The sequence below is a fragment of the Daucus carota genome, chromosome 6, assembly GCF_001625215.2.
Source record: "Daucus carota subsp. sativus chromosome 6, DH1 v3.0, whole genome shotgun sequence".
NCBI classification, from domain to species: domain Eukaryota; kingdom Viridiplantae; phylum Streptophyta; class Magnoliopsida; order Apiales; family Apiaceae; genus Daucus; species Daucus carota.
Window position 1 is genome coordinate 17,759,815 of NC_030386.2, and position 21,387 is coordinate 17,781,201.

The following is a 21,387-nucleotide window of genomic DNA, read 5'->3' on the forward strand; positions in this document are numbered from 1 at the left end:
ATGGCCTAAATAAGTTTTTTTAAGCATTCTTATATAGGCACATACACCATGGATATTTCATTTTGATTTGATCAGAAGTGATTATACATAAATTCTTGAATTTCATCGTCTTCAATATTTTGAATTATATTTGAAATCGAACCAAAATCAAAATTAGATATAAAACATAGATTTCATTGGTATTATCTCTATTTTATAGATGCAATTTTTCTTGTATTTAAATGTAGAGTATATATGTTGTTCTTCTATGCAGTAAACAATGAAGAAGATGCTCCAAGAACAATCAAAAACCATAAACACCACTTACAAAGGTGAAAATTTTATTCATTTTAGGGACACTTTGGATGTTATGTTTGTTTTTATTTTATCATGTATCATGTACATTGTACATATTGTAGCATTAGTTTCATTCATACTTCCTAATATGTTAAGCTCAGATATACATTAAACATAAAACTTGTGCTTGCATCCCTGTACAAGTGTTTTCTTTTATTATGTGGCTGCTGAAGTGCTCTGTTAATTAATTCTCCAAAGAGGGTGTGCCCAGGGATATGGTCAACATGAATGAAAAACAACCATTCATGGATGGAAGAAAGCTAATTTCTATCATTTCTATGGCTGCATCTGCTGGCGTATCATTGCCAGTGGATAGAAGGGCAACAAAGCAGGTATAAAATAGTAGACAACTTTATGCCTAACATGCCAACTGTCTTTTCCGTTTGTATTTATATTATATAAATTGATAACTGTTGTACACTTCAACCTAGAATTACGCTGGAGTGCTGATCACGCTATTGAGTAGTTGGGAAGAACTCACCGTTCAAATCAAGCTTCTGCACCAGAGTATAGGTAGAAAATAAATCTCTTTTGTAAACATTCTTGTAGTTTGCGGTAATTGATGACTTCTCATACTAGTCTTCACTTCTTTTGTTTCAGATTTGCTTCCACTGTTATTCTAATCCACGGAGATCTAGGCAGCCAAAGTATGAATGGAACATTCAAATATGCTGCATTTCATGTTCAGGGGAGGGTGACCGGGGTCTTATTATATTAAAAGTTGCAGACAAGATTCAAGTAAGTCTACATGGTTTACATAGGTGGTATTGAACTTAGCAATGTATGTTATTAACTTTTAAAGTGTGATTACTATAATAGACTGCTGGTCTTCCAGACCCGACAACGAGCATGACACCGGAAGCATCAATTGCTGCTGCCTTGTTAAGGTTTCCAAGCTTTTTGAGAGTACAGCTACACCAACTTATTACAAGAACTAATGGAATCTTAGATGGAGAAGTTGAGGATTTTGATAAAGATGAAGCAAACAGAGATGGAGACTGGAGGTGATAATAAACAGTTTCTGAAGTTGCTAATAATTATATATACGGACACTCTACAACAATTCTGGGTATTTACGAGAGAAATTTTCCCACCTTTAAATCTAGTTTGCTAATAATCTACACTGTCTTGACGCAAAGTTTAGTTAGTGATGGTACCGAAATTTCATTTCAGTTGGCAGTCAATGAAAAATGTGCGATCAATACCCTCCTCCACATGGCTCTTGTAGTTTAAGTTATGCAATATTTGTGGCATATCTTCTTTTTTGGGCCTTGAAATATATAATGTTTTTGACACTAGTAAAATGGGAGCACATAAATTCAAATTAATTTTATATCTTAATTTAATACATAAATTTATATTTATATCTCTTGTACTAGCAAATTTGTAATATTAAAAAAAAATTATCATGTCAGTATTTGATATATTTTAGGGCCTCTTTATTGTAAAATCTATATTAAAGGACAAATTATATTTTTACTAAAACGTATTTATACATTCTATTTCAAATACATCTCTCATAAGATACCCCTCCAAGCAGAAAACCTCTCATTGAGTCATCAAATAATCTATCCGAACCACTAACTTTGCCAGCACCTTTAGTTGTTAACCATAGGTGAAACCTCAAAACATTCTGGGAATGGGAAAGAATTCCGATCCCCGGTCTCAATTCAACATGATGTTTCTCATAGAATTTGATACATTAATTGGAGCGAAAAGCTTGAAAGAAAACAACAAGGCTTCTGATGAATGGTGGTTGCTGGGCTTCAAACAAGGAACTTAAAGTCCTTTTTGAAATTTAATTACAAAATGTAGGTGTGTATAATAAGTCAAAAATCTACTTAATGAGTCGAAAACCGACTTCATGTTAAATATAAGCAAAAAACCGTTTCATGTCACAAGTTGATATAATATACTTTGAACAACTTATTTTAGTTAAATAATTTTTTTTATTAAAAGTCAATTTCCATACATATAAATAACCTATTTAATAATTTTTTATTACATTTTTAATAATCATAAGTCACCTATAATATAAAATTAGCCAAACAACCAATTTATTTAATTTGCACACTTAAAACTTGTCTTTAAATTTGTTAATGTTCAGAATATGTTTGGTGCTTGCAGAGCACATATTTGTCAGCATGACCTGGTCGTGCAATAGTAGTCTAGGAAATTTGTTTTGAGTCATGTCCTAGCTTTTAGATTTTTTTTGTTTCGAATCTATCTATATATTGTACTGCTCTCAGAAATAAAAGAAAAGTTTATGGACAAGCATATATTATGTGTTTTACCTTTCCAGTTTAATATGAGATAGTTAATACATTTATATCATATAAATTATTAACAAAATTTGGTAGCAGTTCCTGTAGGTTCTTTGTGAATGCCAAAGACATTGATATTGATGATTGATATAAATAAAACCGACGGAGAGTCGATTAGCCTGAGTTATCAGACGTTGTCTAGAAGTAATTATATAGCTTTGGCCTTCAAGATGATAGTCGTTTTGCTTGCACATGGAATTTGGAGGGTGGTAGAACCGAGTTATGCAAATTCAGCTTTTGAATAAAAAACGGACAAAGTTGCCTTGGCCATGATTTACTAAGGGTAACCGATGGTATTTTACTCATACTTGTTGATAAGAAGACGGCCAAAGAGGCCTGGGATGCAATCAAGACTCTGTGTCAAGGTGTTAATTGAGTAAAAAAACATGGATTTAACTTTAAGACTGAATTTTAGTCGTTGAGTATAAACATAGTGAACAACTCGGTTTGTATATAGTTGAATAGGCTTGTAACAAACATACGAGTTCTTGGGAAAGACATGGGTGAATTCTTCATGGTAAAAAAATTGTTGGGTAAGGTTCATTCAAAAATTCTCTAGGTTACATCCATTTTGAAATGATTTGGCAATGTTGAAACCATGTTTTTTAAAGAATTTTTAGGCTCATTTAAGGGGAAGACAAGGTTCATTCAAAAATTCTCTAGGTTACGTCTATTTTAAATGTTGTTTGTCTATAATCCAACAATATATAATAATTTAATAAAACAAAAAAATCTTAAAATAATATCATAATTCATAAGAATTGGGAAAATGATAATTTATGAATCTTTTATATAAAAGTGCGTATATATCTTGGCAGTTGGCATTGCACATTACATAACTTTTTTATATATCATATATGTATATATGTATAGGTGTTTTTGCAAAGACAAAAATAACCTCAACAAAAGACCATAATAGAGTAGTGCTATGTGCACATAATGGTGTACATAAAATTTGTACATAATGGGTGGCAAGTGATGTGGTGGATTTTAATTAGGGTTGTTGGTCTAAATAATCATATCACATATTTGTTTTGTTATTATTTCATATATACCAAGATTCAATATATAGAATAATTAAAAAAAATAGTTATATTTAATATAAAGAGATTTACCATGGTTTGTACTAATCACTCATGTTAAATGTCTTTCCACCATATATAGTTATTTTTAAGAGCCGTGTTAAAACTTTATTTCGACATTAGTTATTAAAACAATTTATATCTTATTAGAGCTTTGTTAAAAGATAAATTCAGCCCCCCCCCCCCCCACAAAACGGAATAATAATTTAATTTCCGCATTTTCCGTTTCCCCATTTCTCTCTCGATAGTTTCTCTCCCCGCATCATCTCTCTATAACCATATCCCTTCCACCATCCCTCTATAACCTTCTCTCTTCCATCTAACCATCTAACCTCTATCACAATATTACATGACTTCGAGTCCGTCCTGTTTATAACTCAATTCAATTGGTAGCTTGAAGAACTATCTTTTATTGGAGTCCCAACTTAGACCTAGATTGAAAAATCACGACTTTGGGACCTAGCTTGGACCCGACTAAATTTGTAACCCGATTGGTTTGATTGGATTTTAGGGTTTGGAATAGATGAATTGGATTTTGGGGTTTCATGACACATCCGCTTTTCTCGATTTTATGAAGGTATATATTCATAGTTTCTTCGATTGCATGTTATAATTTCACATTTATTATCTTAATTAATTGTCCAAGGTCATGTTTTACTGGTTTTTTGGTGGATGAAAACATGTGCCATTAGGGTCTTTATTAGAATGTATGCAAAATTAAATTTAAATTATCATATTTTTTTTCGTAATTCGGTTTGCTTTGCCTTCGATAAATGCGTTCGAGTGAAATAAGACATTTTTAAATTTTTATTTAGGAAACACTCGAGGTCTAACTAATTGCAAGTTGTTTATTTTGTAACATTTGTGTGTCATATATTTTTTTATATCCAACACTCATACTCAAGAAATTTCTAGAGAACTCTACATCCTTCGGTACCATTCTATAAAAGAAACCAATCTTATATTCTTCACCTTCATTCCATACCATCATCTCTCTTATCTTCTTTTCTCTTTCTTTTATGCTCACATTCCATATATGTCTGATTTTCGCAAGTGATTAAATTGTTTGCGTGATATGATCGATATATACGTAGCTTTCAACGACATATGAATTGGTAAGTGATGGCCTAAATAAGTTTTTGAAGCATTCTTATATACATGCATACACCATGGATATCTATTTCATTTTGATTTGATTAGAAGTGATTATACATAAATTTTAAATTTCATCATCTTCAAAATTTTGAATTACATTGAAAATTGTACCATAATCAAAATTAGAATAGAACATAGATTTCGTTGGTATTATCTTTATTTTATAGTTGTATTTTTTTATTCAAATGGAGAGTATGTTATTCTTCGATGCAGTAAACAATGAAGAAGATGCTCCAAGAACAACCCAGATCCATAAACAGCCCTTCTAGCTCGAAGGTGAAAATTTTATAGGTATGTTCTTCTTACGTCCGTTAAAAAGCCGATGCTTAAGGTCTACTTTATCATGGCTAAACTACAAACGCAAAAGACTTGTTAACCGACACTAAAGGATTGTCCTATAGCGTTGAGTTTGACCTATAGCACCGGGTTGGTAGAATGCCGTTGCTTAAAGTTCGCTTAAAAATACTATATGCGTCGCTAGTCAAATAGCCGACGCTAAAGGTTAGCCCTATAGCGTGGGGTGGTCAAAATGCCTCAACTTGAAGTTATACTTTTAGTGTCAGTTATATTTTACGAAATGCCGATGCTAAAATATTTTTTTAATTTATATATATATATATATATATATATATATATATATATTAGCTAATAGCATTATTCAATCACACACACACATATATATTAACATGGACTTTCTTTAATCATGTAAAGAAATCCGACAAGAAATACCCAAAGTCAACAACACTAAATTAAACTATCAATTAGGAATCATATTAAAATTAAAATGTATCCATATATACCTGTTTCTAGACAAATAATATTCACTTTTCTTTAACATAAATCTAATCCTCAAACTATTATATCTGCACAAGCCAAATAAAAGAAATCTTTGTGCACCTCCGGAGATGAACTTTGCACATATTCTTCTTTAACAACATCTGGTTGTGCGTCTCTTTGTGTATTTGGAATGGTGAAAAAAACTTGATAAATGGCGACATCAATCAATTGATTAAGTGTAATAATATAGATGTTTACAAAAGTGAACTTGAGCACCACCTGCCTTTAAACAACTGAAAGATATGGTCAATTATAATCAGTCTCAGGTACACAATTATTCAGCATAATTGCAACTTTGATTCGAAACAAAATCAAATATAGTTAACATGCACAAAAAATGCTGGTGACTCACGAGCTGCCTTCTCATTCTACAATCTAGGCCTATCAGTAGCCTCAGCTTTTTTCAGCTGCTGCTCCACTTCTGTTAGTTTCTCCCTTTGCTCTGGACACATAAAAACCGCAGTTTTAGTTCATTCATAATTCGCTTTGAAATTCTGTTTCTTGTGCATTCACAAAGCTTAGTGCACAAATGTGTAAAATACTAGAAAAGAGATGAGCTATATATCCGTACACTAATATGTTGGAATCTTAGGGAAATTGACCACCTAGTGGCAATATATGTTAGAATGTCAAACTCTTCCGGATGTTTAGTTAATGAATAAAAACAAAATGAATAAATAAGTGCAGTAGGAAAATGGCTGGCAGCAAGGTGGTCAAATAAGCGTGAGTAAGTGAAATGGGTTGTTGTCCAGAATACACACATGAAAGTCTCACAGCCAGCTACATGAAGTTTAATGTTAGAAGTCAAATACACACATTCACTATGGATATCTATTTCATTTTGATTTGATTAGAAGTGATTAAACATAAATTCTTGAATTTCATCATCTTCAAAATTTTGAATTATATTTAAAATTGAACCTAAATCAAAATTAGATATAGAACGTCATAAATATCATTGTTATTATCTTTATTTTATAGATGATTTTTTATTCAAATGGAGTGTATGTTGTTCTTCGATGCAGTAAACAATGAAGAACATGCTCCAAGAACAATCAAGATCCATAAACACTCCTTATAGTTCGAAGGTGAAAATTTTATTGATTTTAGGGGTTACTTTGAATGTTATAGCATTATACCTGTAGACAGCCATTCACTGTTTCAGTAACCTGTAAAGATGGCATCCTACTGCAACCTTCTGTAAAAATTTAAGTCGCATCATAGAAGATGCTCTGCACTGTGGAGTTCAAGTAAAAAAATTTGGGGTGCCCTCTCCAAAATGCAGTAATTCAGAGGGTTAAGTGTATATGTCTGGAATTTTGCTGTGGGCGGTTGAATACAATTTTTTTTACCAGAGACGAAGATTCAATTGAGGTGATAACAGATGTGTAGGAGTTTTTTGCTGTAATCCGCAGTTATGTTTAATAAACCGAAATCTCGTTATAGTGGTTAAATCTTTCATCCAGTTGTGGTAGTGATGAACATTTGGTTCAGATATATTTGGCGAATGGTTTTATCGAAAATTATAGTTAGAGCGCCATTATGATGATATGGTTTATTATTTGAAATGATTTATTCGGATTTTTGTTTATACCTATTAATAAAGTTGAACGAATTTTGAATTGGAAATATTTTTTTACCTCAGATTTCAATTCGTGAATGTTCTCCTACGTGTTGCTTAAATCTAATGCATCCCTTGTGTCTGTTTGGGATTGTTAGAAGCTGCTTTAACTAGGAAGAATGTGCTGGTGGATAAATTGGGGGAGTAATTCGATAATTCTATAGGTGAGAATTTACATTATCGTATATATTTCACCAATCACTAAAAGAAATTTTATATATTTTTGAAACTTTATGGTCTGGCACATTACTTTCCATTCCGTCGTTCTGTGCAGAATACATCAAAAATGGGGCCTTTGTACGGTACATAAGGAAGATAATGCATGTCCTGTACACGCATTTGTGAACACGAATTTGAAGGAAAAGATTAGAAAACTGTCAAAATTGTATCTAATTGAGCGGAAATTATATAATGATAGAAGTAGATGTTTATGCAACTGCAAGGATGAACATGCATTGTAATGAATCAAGCATGTTATAGATATATTTCTTGGTTTGGCATGATCTGATTTCTTCTTCTTGTTAAGTTTCCCTTCAAAATTACAAACATATTTTTCTGGTCACTCCTGCTTGTGAAAAAAATCGACTCCGAGTTGATATCTGGATATAAAAAACCAAACCAAACCAAACATACTCAGTATATCCCACTTCGAGCAGGGTCTGAGGAGGGTAAGATGTACGCAGATCATGCCCCTACCCTTAAAGTAGAGATGTGGTTTCCGTGAAGACCCCCGGCATAGTGCATAAGAAATAATATTGTGTGTGAAATAATAGTAATATAATACCTTAGCCCATGGCCTTTTTCATATGGGACTTACCTAAATAGTTTTGTTTGTCGGTGATGGGTGATAATGATCTGAAACGGAGATATCACACTGGATAAAAACCACCATTTCACACTTTCTTGAATTAACTTGATTCCTTCTTGTGTAATCCATCCATGTCGATTCTCCTTTATCTATGCTGCATTGCCACCAAAGCAACAACCGTTAATACACTACCGCCACTAACCGCCACCCATCCAACGGAGCCTATTTCTTTCCTTCCCCCACCCCATGTAATACCATTGTAGACTATGTTGACACGAATTTAGACAACCCTACCACAAGAATACGGTTGCCAAGTCAAAAAACCATTAAGAAACCGGGTGAAACCTTGTCAAATCCTTCGACAAACCAACATCCGTGATGATCCATTGATGAACCTGGGAACTTTGTCGTATTACTTGGGTTTGGAAGTTAAGCAAGAAATGGGAGGATCGCCATCCCATATTGGCAGTTGCCCACTTTCCAATGCCTGTCTTTCTTGATTCAAACAATCTAGTCAAATTTTTCTGGAAACAAACAGTTCCACGGACTCAACCGACCGGTGTGGTTTTGTTTACATGACGGACTGGTTTGGTTGAACAAGAAGAAGCCCGTATGAATCATTTTTACTGGAATTGTACCGAGCCATATCCGTCAACCGTTACTAGTAAATCCAATCTCTACCTAATCTCCAAGCCTCTCTCGTCTGGATATAAAAAACTATTAACATGAAACTCATGTAGATTAGGGTATTTTATCTGTAATTCTTAAATTAAACAACTTCATCTTGACTGCTAATCGACGACACATAAGTTGAACTAATTTCAATATCTTGAAACTCATTATCTGTAGATGCTAAGTATTGTGAACTTTAAGAATGGTTAAACATATCTTTATTTCTCAATGGATATAAAATATACCTCACAGGTCACACCTTATTGTCATCGAGCAATCTAGTACTAATTATATCAATAATATTTGAAACTACATTATCCTTGTTTACAATACCTATGTCAAAATCATAATTTTCGATATTGTATAAATTAACAGGTAACTCGAGTTAATCTAGGTCTTGTTTGTCACTATCAGTATAATAACCAATAATCTGATGGCTTACCTTGATCTATATTGAGCGAGGTTATGTTTTCGTGAATCAGATGTCTCTTAAGAACTTTCTCTGACATATTTTTTAATATTTTCGTTCATATTTTCCTCTATCATCATATCGTCTTCACCTAGTTGAGTAGACACAAAACTTTCATAGCTCAATGTTTCACTTCCTTCTTCAACCTCATTTGTACATTATATTATCCTGTTTTGATAAGAATATTTATTCAACATATTATCATTACGTACGTAATACTCAACCATTTCATCCTCTTACTTGCATTTGTAAACTTCTTGATTGCAACTTTGTTCAAGATAAGTGAAAAAGCCGCATTATCGCATCCAACATCGCCTCTAACTCCGGACTTATTTTTTCATTTTTGTATTTCGATTATATTGATGAGAATTCCACCAATAAAAATTCATATTACTAAATTTATTAAAAAAGTATTTGACTCCTAAAAATTTAAGAAGATTTATAATTTTGAAGTACCTTTCTACTTTCGCAACTCATTCGAGAAAATTTTCAATTTCAAGGTACCCATCAAAGACCGTAAGGCCATATTTTTTGTTTTTCTACTAACAGAATTCTGATTGTGAGATTCTGTACCGATTATCATGCATATAAATTATATTTTCCTTAGGATGACTAAAACCATCATATTTGTTGAGGCAATATCTTTTAGTTTTGTCAGTTTTAATCTTTTTCTCCTTCATATATTGTTAGAATATTAATATAAACTCACCAATATTGTGAAAAACTTCAAACCGGCTTTCGATGATGCCTCGAGCAATTATACCTGACTATCAATTTATGTAGTACAGAGCTAAGATCAACAAACGTCAGTCATAAAAAAATTATTCAAATACATTAACACGAATTTGAACAATAAAAATTTGAAATTCACCAGAAAAGATAAACAAATTTCAATATTTTTAATTAATTGAAAATTTCAAGAGTACATGTGATAATTGTATATATAGGGATATAAAACCCTAAGTAAAATAATAATAAAAATCCTAATTATCATTATCTAATAATTTAAGTAGCATGATCATGCATATGCATGAATGTACATGCCCTGTAAATCTCCTGTAATTACCAAGCATGTTATTGGTATATTTCTTGATTTTTTTAGGATCATGCATGTATGCTCCTTTTTCTATCCTTGGTGACTCCAGTTTACTTTTTCGCAGGGGTGAGCATTCGGTTAACCGAAACAAGTAGAAATCACCTACCGAAAACCGAACCGAAATTTTTTCGGTTTGTAACCGAAACCGAAATTATTATTTTGGTTATTACCGAAAACCGATATTAATAGCCAAAATTTAGACCAATATCTAATACATTTGAGGGTTGCTTTGTTCAATGGCAGAAACTATGAGGATACAATCTAAAACAATACAAATGCAAAATCCATATAATATAAACTTAAAAAACAAAACACAGTAATGGTAAACAGAGCAGAGTATACCTGAAATGATCAAATTGCGAGTAAATCTTGAGATGGGGCTTGAATAAGTGTATGTATTAAGTCCTTAGATTCTCAAAAACTCCAGAAAGAAAATAGATTCTAGAGCAATATAGTATTATAATCAAATATCTACACACTTGTACTGGAAATAACTAACATATATTATTAAAACTAATAAAATATTAAAAATTCGGCTAATCGTTCGGTTTTCGGTTAACCGCGATTAAAAACCGAATAACCGAAATTTAAAATTTTCGCTACCAAAAACCGAACCGAAATTTGTAGTTTGGTTAACCGAACTGAAAATTTTTCGGTTATTCGGTACATGTCTTTTTATTGTTCAATTTCTCTTCAAAATCAAGAGCCTCTTGTTCTACATCAGAAGATCATGTGTGAAAAATTTATTCGAAACATAATATAATGATGAAAGGAGCTTTGTATATTATGGACGGTTCAAGGAAGAGGGTTTTATGAAGAAAATGACTAATAAGTAAAAGAGATCTTCTTGGCTCATAACTTGGTATCTGATGTCCAGCGCCTCCCATTGTTATGAATGTCAAGTTTCTATTCTATATTCGTCTATACCCTCCATCATGCACAATACGAACCAAATTGCATAATTCATTAGTTAGACATTAAAGGACAAATGAATTGTATAAGTAGAAACAGACTAATAGTTTACTGGCGAATGTTGTCCGTGCATAATATACTTTTATGATAATATAGTTAGATAGGTTATAATCTAGTTACTTGCTGATCAACTAGCCAAAAATGCCAAGAAACTTTTTATTTCATATTTTTATTACATTAAGAGAGTATTTGACAGAAGTAATTAAGTGGTATTCTTACATTAGTGTCCTCAATGTATTATAAATGAACTATATGCAAATATACATATATTATATGTGCTAGTATCCATGTGTTGAGCAGATTGAGTGATGCGATATATGCACATGCATGATGAAGTCATAATGAAGTTTTGTGACATTAGTATGTAGAGCTTTTTGAAAATCTGATCAATTTAAATAAGGGTGTGGATAATCGTTGCGGCATGGGCTGGGTCAATCATATACCACAACAAAACATATCTATTAAACCTAATTCCGGCTAGTGCTACGTTTTTATACTTAATATAAAAGGCTTTACCATTACTTTTACAAATCATTCATGTGAAATATCTTTCCATCATAGTTATTTATATATAAGACCCGTGTGAAAATATATTTTTCAACATTAATTATTAAAAACAATTTATGTCTATTACAGCTTTGTAAAAAGATAAAATTTTGGCTCTCCTCCACAAAACATCCAACATACATAACGAAATAAATATTTTACTTCCGCATTTTCTGTCTCCCCATTTCTCTCATGACAGTCTCTCTCCCGACACCATCTCTTTATAACCATATCCATATTGGATATCCCTTTCACCACCCATCTCTAACCCTCTCTCTTCCATGCATCAAACCATTTAACCTCTCACCATTTGACATGCCTTCGAATCTGTCCAGTTTATAGTTCAATTAAACTTTTAGCTTGAAGAACGAGGTGAAATTAGAGTCCCAACTTAGACCTATCTTGATAAATCACAGCTTTTGGACCTAGCTTGGACCCGGCTAAATTTTAAACCCGATTGGTCTAATTGGATTCTAGGGTTTTGAATAGATGAATTAGATTTTGGGGGTTTCATAACACATCTTCTTTTCTTGATTTTATGTAGGTATATATTCTCAGTTTCTTCAATTTCGTGTTGTAATTTCACATTTATTGTCTTAATTAATTGTCCAAGGTCATGTTTTACTAGTTTTTAGGTGGATGAGAACATGTGATTTTAGGGGCTTTTCAGAATTGTTGTAATATTATATTTAATTTTATCATATTTTTTTTTCGTAATTTGGTTGTTAATTTTGCCTTCTCTAAGTGTGCATCAAATACAATCATAACTAGCGCTGTGCAAAACCGAACCGTACTCAAAAAACCGAACCGAACTGTACAAATTCCGCCAGTTTTTTTTTTTGCAATAAAACATATTTTAATTTGTACTTAGGAAACACTAGAGAGGTCATTCTAACTGCCAATTTTTATTTTGTAAAATGTTTCATATATCTATTTTTGGGCCCTAGACGGTCAACCTGGATGCCTTCCCTTTGGGCCGGCCTATAATTAATATCCAACACTCACATACTATCAAGAAATTTCCAGATAAATCTACATCCTTCCATACCACTCTATAAAAGAAACCAATCTGATATTCTTCACCATCATTCCATACAATCATCTCACTTATCATCTTTTCTCTTTATTTTATACCCACATTCCATATATGTCTCATCTTCGCAAGTGATTAGATTCTTTGCGTGATATGATCGATATACACCGTAACTTTCCATATTGTAGTGCAAGTAATGGCCTAAATAAGTTTTTTAAGCATTCTTATATAGGCACATACACCACATACACCATGGATATTTCATTTTGATTTGATCAGAAGTGATTATACATAAATTCTTGAATTTCATCGTCTTCAATATTTTGAATTATATTTGAAATCGAACCAAAATCAAAATTAGATATAAATCATAGATTTCATTGGTATTATCTCTATTTTATAGATGCAATTTTTTTTGTATTTAAATGTAGAGTATATATGTTGTTCTTCTATGCAGTAAACAATGAAGAAGATGCTCCAAGAACAATCAAAAACCATAAACACCACTTACAAAGGTGAAAATTTTATTCATTTTAGGGATACTTTGGATGTTATGTTTGTTTTTATTTTATCATGTATCATGTATCATGTACATATTGTAGCATTAGTTTCATTCATACTTCCTAATATGTTAAGCTCAGATATACATTAAACATAAAACTTGTGCTTGCATCCCTGTACAAGTGTTTTCTTTTATTATGTGGCTGCTGAAGTGCTCTGTTAATTAATTCTCCAAAGAGGGTGTGCCCAGGGATATGGTCAACATGAATGAAAAACAACCATTCATGGATGGAAGAAAGCTAATTTCTATCATTTCTATGGCTGCATCTGCTGGCGTATCATTGCCAGTGGATAGAAGGGCAACAAAGCAGGTATACAATAGTAGACAACTTTATGCCTAACATGCCAACTGTCTTTTCCGTTTGTATTTATATTATATAAATTGATAACTGTTGTACACTTCAACCTAGAATTACGCTGGAGTGCTGATCATGCTATTGAGTAGTTGGGAAGAACTCACCGTTCAAATCAAGCTTCTGCACCAGAGTATAGGTAGAAAATAAATCTCTTTTGTAAACATTCTTGTAGTTTGCGGCTATTGATGACTTCTCATACTAGTCTTCACTTCTTTTGTTTCAGATTTGCTTCCACTGTTATTCTAATCCACGGAGATCTAGGCAGCCAAAGTATGAATGGAACATTCAAATATGCTGCATTTCATGTTCAGCGGAGGGTGACCGGGGTCTTATTATATTAGAAGTTGCAGACAAGATTCAAGTAAGTCTACATGGTTTACATAGGTGGTACTGAACTTAGCAATGTATTATATTAACTTTTAAAGTGTGATTACTATAATAGACTGCTGGTCTTCCAGACCCGACAACGAGCATGACACCGGAAGCATCAGTTGCTGCTGCCTTGTTAAGGTTTCCAAGCTTTTTGAGAGTACAGCTACACCAACTTATTACAAGAACTAATGGAATCTTAGATGGAGAAGTCTAAGGATTTTGATAAAGATGAAGCAAACAGAGATGGAGACTGGAGGTGATAATAAACAGTTTCTGAAGTTGCTAATAAATATATATACGGACACTCTACAACAATTCTGGGTATTTACCAGAGAAATTTTCCCACCTTTAAATCTTGTTTGTGTTTAATTATATATAAATCTACAATGTCTTGACACAAAGTTTAGTTAGTGATGGTACCGAAATTTCATTTCAGTTGGCAGTCAATGAAAAATGTGTGATCAATACCCTCCTCCACATGGCTCTTGTAGTTTAAGTTATGCAATATTTGTGGCATATCTTCTTTTTTGGGCCTTGAAATATATAATGTTTTTTACACTAGTAAAATGAGAGCACATAAATTCAAATTAATTTTATATCCTAATTTAATACATGAATTTATATTTATATCTCTTGTACTAGCAAATTTGTAATATTAAAAAAAATTATCATGTCAGTATTTGATATATTTTAGGGCCTCTTTATTGTAAAATCTATCTTAAAGGACAAATTATATTTTTACTAAAACGTATTTATACATTCTATTTCAAATACATCTCTCATTAAGATACCCCTCCAAGCAGAAAACCTCTCGTTGAGTCATCAAATAATCTATCTGAACCACTAACTTTGCCAGCGCCTTTAGTTGTTAACCATAGGTGAAACCTCAAAACATTCTGGGAATGGGAAAGAATTCCGATCCCCGGTCTCAATTCAACATGATGTTTCTCATAGAATTTGATATATTAATTGGAGCGAAAAGCTTGAAAGAAAACAACAAGGCTTCTAATGAATGGTGGTTGCTGGGCTTCAAACAAGGAACTTAAAGTCCTTTTTGAAATTTAATTACAAAATGCAGGTGTGTATAATAAGTCAAAAATCTACTTAATGAGTCGAAAATCGACTTCATGTTAAATATAAGCAAAAAAACCGTTTCATGTCACAAGTTGATATAATATACTTTGAACAACTTATTTTATTTATATGATTACTTTTATTAAAAGTCAATTTCATTACTCAAATAAATAACCTATCAAATAAATTTTGACTAGAAATTAGAGGTTTTGAGCTTGTCATTGGTGAGGCCTTGATAGGCCCATGCTCTCGTAAGATGGGACTTGGTTTGTACAAGTCTCCAGTAGCTTTCAAAGTCATAAAAACATCCATATTGATAGGTGCACACACACATTTCAGAGAATACCTCAGAACAGGGCACCTTGTAGCATATTGGACTTTTGAGTGTTAAAAACCATGTCATTAGTGAGGCCTTCATGGGGCCTTGCCTTAGATGAGTTTAATAAAGTCTTAGGAAGCTTAACAAGTCATTGGAATGGATAATTGAGTTAATTAAGTGAGTTACAAGTTAATAAAAACAGGGCAGTGCACTTAGCTAGTTAGGTTATTCTATACCAACTTGGAATGGAGGCCTAGAGAGGCCTGAGCAAGGTCTTAGTGTCAAACCAATTGCACAACCTAGATTAAGGTCTTAGGTATCCAGACGAGTCTAAATTTCACTAAGGCACATGGTGGAAACATTTGTTTTTGCCAAGGCCCTCCAAGAGGTGCCAAACTGCCTAAGCAGAGTAACCACTAGAGTGCATTAGTTTTTAAAGGTCCTTGTAGGCAAGGCCTTGAGTTACACCACTTCAAAATGTTAGTTTAGGATCACATAAACCTGTAGAAATTAATTTGGAGTGAATGCCTTAAGTGAAGATGCCTCATTTCCACTAAAATACACAAGAGTCACACATAGAGTCACATTTTAGAACTAAGTTAGAATGCATTGCATATGAGTGTGTCATCGGTGAGGCCTTGACCTCATATTGAGTCCATGAGTTAGTTTTATGTCATATTAGATAGTGCAAGTTAGTTTAAGTCAATGCACTTAGTTTAGATGCATCATTCTTGCCAAGGCACACAAGTGTTGCCAAGGTAAGCATATTAGTAAGCCACTTCGGATGCATTTCATTTGTGAGTCTTGTAAGGTGGGGCACAAGTGTGCCTTACACTTATTTGGTTAAGTTGAAGTCAGTAGAATGTAATTAGGAAGTATTGGTCTTAGACCTTATGTGTTACTTGATTAATTGCTTAAGTGACTTAGGGGATAACTAGAGATTTATTAAGTGATATTAACTAAGTAGTAGAATGCCATGCTTTATTTGTTATATGCAGTACTTGACGAATATGTGACTTGTTAATTGAGTTTAAGTGTATATATTTATATATATATGTGTGTGTGTGTGTGTATATACATTTACACGAAAGGGTAGTTAGCATTGTAGTGACGAGGATACTATTAATTATAGGTGCAAGTAGGAGGCAGGCAAGGAACCTCTAGAAGATTCAGTGCAAGTGTTCTATAAGCTTAGTCCAGGCAAGTGGAACTATATACTCTCCTTTATACTTGCTTGATTGATTATATACCCTGTGAATGCTTAATTACTGTTTACATAGAACTGAATCACCCTGTTCTCATCACATGATTAAACTTCAGAGTTCAAGAATCCCCTTAACACTTGTATTGACCTTTTCATTTAGTATCACCTTACACCCACATGATTATACTCCAGTAGTCCTTTAATTCATATTGAGAACTTGATACCCCACATTAAACTGAATTATCTCTTTTGGAACCCTGATCTTAATAACATTCCCTCTTTTAGAAAGATCACTTATATTTTGAAATCACCCTTGCTTAATGACTTGTCTTTGATCAAGACCCCTTTTTGAAATTGAATTGAATTGAATAGAAAAGACCTTAAGAGGAATTGGATAATAATTTTATATTAAGACTGAGGCGCCAGTCAATTAATTGCAGCATCAGTAGCGGGGAGCTTGATGTCTGTATATGGCCAATGTGTGTCGAGGATCCTCCCTGGTTGAATCACTTTATGTGGTTCGGAGCTTGGTGTGGGCTGATCACCCCTCAATGCTCGTAGCGCTGTGTGTTTCCAATTCCAATAAATTTGCTATCTCACTTTGCACCTTTACTTGTGATTATACCCTGTTATATCCATTATTGCTTTTGCACTTGTTTATATTGCATACTGTGAACTGTTGTATATTGCTTTCACTTGCTGAGCTTTTTGCTCATATATTGTATTGTTTATTATAACCCTTCAGTGAAACCCGAGAATGGCTCGTTTCAAGCAGACCGCCCGTAGACCACCTCAGGATCGGGCATTGCCTACCGTCGTATGATGGAGCAGGTTGGGAACTCGTAGTTCCCTTATCTTAACTTTTGGATACTTTTGGGATTCTAAAACTTGTAGTAATGACGTAGACTTAAATTGGGTTTGTAATATTTTAGATGTTGTTCATACTCAATCCTGGTGATTCCGGGGATTGTGGATTTAGATTTTAGTTCTAATATTTTATAACTCTGTAATTCTCGTTTATTTATCGTATCATGCATGCTTTAGTCGGTTAGTATTTGTGGGTCCGTCACAAAAATGACTAATAAGTAAAAGGGATCTTCTTGGCTCATAACTCGGTATCTTATGTCCAGCGCCTCCCATTGTTATGAATGTCAAGTTTCTATTCTATATTCGTTTATACCCTCCATCATGCACAATACAAATCAAATTGCACAATCAATTAGTTAGACATTAAAGGACAAATGAATTGTATAAGTAGAAACAGGCTAATAGTTTACTTGTGAATGTTGTCCGTGCATAATATACATTTATGATAATATAGTTAGATAGGTTATAATCTGGTTACTTGCTGATCAACTAGCCAAAAGTGCCAAGAAACTTTTTATTTCATATTTTTATTACATTAAGAGAGTATTTGACAGAAGTAAGTGGTAGTCTTACATTAGTGTCTTCTGTATTATATATGAACTATATGCAGATATACATATATTATATGTGCTAGCATCCATATGTTGAGCAGATTGATTGATGCGATATATATACATGCATGATGAAGTCATAATGAAGTTTTGTGACATTAGTATGTAGAGTTTTTTAAAAATCTGATCAATTTAAATAAGCGTGTGGATAATTGTTGCTGCATGGGCCGGGTCAATCATATACCACAACAAAACATATCTATTAAACCTAATTCCTCTAGTGCTACGTTCTTATACTTAATATAAAAGGCTTTACCATTACTTTTACAAATGACTCATGTGAAATATCTTTCCATCATAGTTATTTATATATAAGACCCGTGTGAAAATATATTTTTCAACATTAATTATTAAAAACAATTTATTTCTATAACAACTTTGTAAAAAGATAAAATTCCGGCTCTCCTCCGCAAAACATCCCACATACATAACGAAATAATAATTTTACTTCCGCATTTTCTGTTTCCCCATTTCTCTCGTGACAGTCTCTCTCTCAGCACCATCTCCTTATAACCATATCCATATTGGATATTCCTTTCACCACCCATCTCTAACCCTCTCTCTTCCATGCATCAAACCATTTAACCTCCCTCACCATCTGACATGCCTTTGAATCCGTCCAGTTTATAGCTCAATTAAATTTTTAGCTTGAAGAACGAGGTGAAATTAGAGTCCCAACTTAGACCTATCTTGATAAATCACAGCTTTTGGACCTAGCTTGGACCCGGCTAAATTTGTAACCCAATTGGTCTAATTGGATTCTAGGGTTTTGAATAGATGAATTAGATTTTGGGGGTTTCATAACACATCTTCTTTTCTCCATTTTATGTAGGTATATATTCTCAGTTTCTTCAATTGCGTGTTTTAATTTCACATTTATTATCTTAATTAATTGTCCAAGGTCATGTTTTACAAGTTTTTAGGTGGATGAGAACATGTGATTATAGGGGCTTTTCAGAATTTTTGTAATATTAAATTTAATTTTATCATATTTTTTTTCGTAATTTGGTTATTAATTTTGCCTTCTTTTAAGTGTGCATCATATACAATCATAACTAGCGCTGTGCAAAACCGAACCGTACTCGAAAAACCGAACCGAATTGTACAAATTCGGCCGGTTTTCGTTTGCAATAAAAAATATATTAATTTGTACTTAGGAAACACTAGAGCTCATTCTAATTGCCATTTTTTTATTTTGTAAAATTTGTCATATATATCTATTTTTGGGCCCTGGACGGTCGACCTGGATGCCCTCTCTTTGGGCAGGGCCTGTAATTTATACCCGAGACCGAGAAATTTCCAGATAAATCTACATCCTTCCATACCACTCTATAAAAGAAACCAATCTGATATTCTTCACCATCATTCCATACCATCATCTCACTTATCTTCTTTTCTCTTTCTTTTATACCCATGCACATTCCATATATTTCTCATCTTCGCAAGTGATGATTGTTTGCGTGATATGATCGATATACACTGTAACTTTCCGAATTGTAGTGCAAGTAATGGCCTAAATAAGTTTTTCAAGCATTCTTATATAGGCACATACACCATGGATATCTATTTCATTTTGATTTGATCAGAAGTGATTATACATAAATTCTTGAATTTCATCGTCTTCAATATTTTGAATTATATTTGAAATCGAACCAAAATGAGAATTAGATATAAAACATAGATTTCATTGGTATTATCTCCATTTTATAGATGTAATTTTTTTAATTTAAATGTAGAGTATGTTGTTCTTCTATGCAGTAAACAATGAAGAAGATGCTCCAAGAACAATAAAAAACCATAAACACCACTTACAAAGGTGAAAATTTTATTCATTTTAGGGGTACTTTGGATGTTCTGTTTGCCTTTATTTTATCATGTATCATGTATCACGTTTCATGTACATATTGTCGCATTAGTTTTATTCATACTTCCTATTATGTTAAGCTCAAATATACATTAAACATAAAACTTGTGCTTGCATCCTTGTACAAGTGTTTGCTTTTATTATGTGGCTGCTGAAGTGCTCTGTTTTAATGCTCCAAAGAGGGTGTGCCCAGGGATATGGTCAACATGAATGAAAAGCAATCATTCATGGATGGAAGAAAGCTAATTGCTATCATTTCTGTGGCTGAATCCGCTGGCGTATCATTGCAAGTGGATAGAAGAGCAACAAAGCAGGTATAAAATAGTAGACAACTTTATGCCTAATTAACATGCCAACTGTCTTTTCCGTTTGTATTTATATTATATAAATTGATAACTGTTATATCAGTGGAGGTATAGAATTACCCTGGAGTGCTGATCGCGCTATTCAGCAGTTGGGAAGAACTCACCGTTCAAATCAAGCTTCTGCACCAGAGTATAGGTAGAAAATAAATCTCTTTTGTAGACATTCTTGTAGTTAGCAGTAATGAATGACTTTTCATACTAGTCTTCATCACTTCTTTTGTTTCAGATTTGCTTCCACTGTTATTCTAATCCATGGAGATCTAGGCAGCCAAAGTATGAATGGAACGTTCAAACATTATGCTGCATTTCATGTTCAGCGGAGGGTGACCGGGGTCTTATTATATCAGAAGTTGCAGACAAGATCCAAGTAAGTCTACATAGTTTACATAGGTGGTACTGAACTTAGCAATGTATGTTATTAACTTTTAAAGTGTGATTACTATAATAGACTGCTGGTCTTCCAGACCCGACAGCAAACATGACAGCGGAAGCATCAATTGCTGCTGCCTTGTTAATGTTTCCAAGCTTTTTGAGAGTACAGCTACACCAACTTATTACAAGAACTAATGGAATCTTAGATCGAGAAGTTGAGGATTTTGATAAAGACGAAGCAAACGGAGATGGAGATTGGAGGTGATAATAAACAGTTTTTGAAGTTGCTAATAAATATATATACGGACACCCTACAACAATTCTGGGTATTTACGAGAGAAAGTTTCCCACCTTTATATCTAGTTTGTGTTTATATATAAATCTACAGTGTCTTGATGCAAAGATTAGTTAGTGATGGTAACGAAATTTAATTTCATTTGGCAGACAATGAAAAATGTGCCATCAATACCC

General features: G+C 33.1%; 1 protein-coding gene and 1 long non-coding RNA gene across 2 annotated transcripts in view; both read left to right on the top strand.

The window, feature by feature from the left end:
- The window catches only part of LOC108227863 (DNA-directed RNA polymerase III subunit 2), an 80,883-nt gene extending 73,411 nt beyond the window's left edge, over window positions 1–7,472 (top strand). Inside the window, exon 39 of the mRNA XM_064079598.1 lies at window positions 7,454–7,472. The gene's annotated coding sequence lies outside the window, so the exon portion shown is untranslated. The remainder of the gene's footprint in view (window positions 1–7,453) is intronic.
- Window positions 7,473–20,592: 13,120 nt separating this feature from the next.
- Window positions 20,593–21,387, top strand: LOC135147014 (uncharacterized). The gene is made up of 3 exons (XR_010284291.1): window positions 20,593–20,680; window positions 20,771–20,911; window positions 20,993–21,387. It is a non-coding gene; the product is annotated as an uncharacterized LOC135147014 (long non-coding RNA).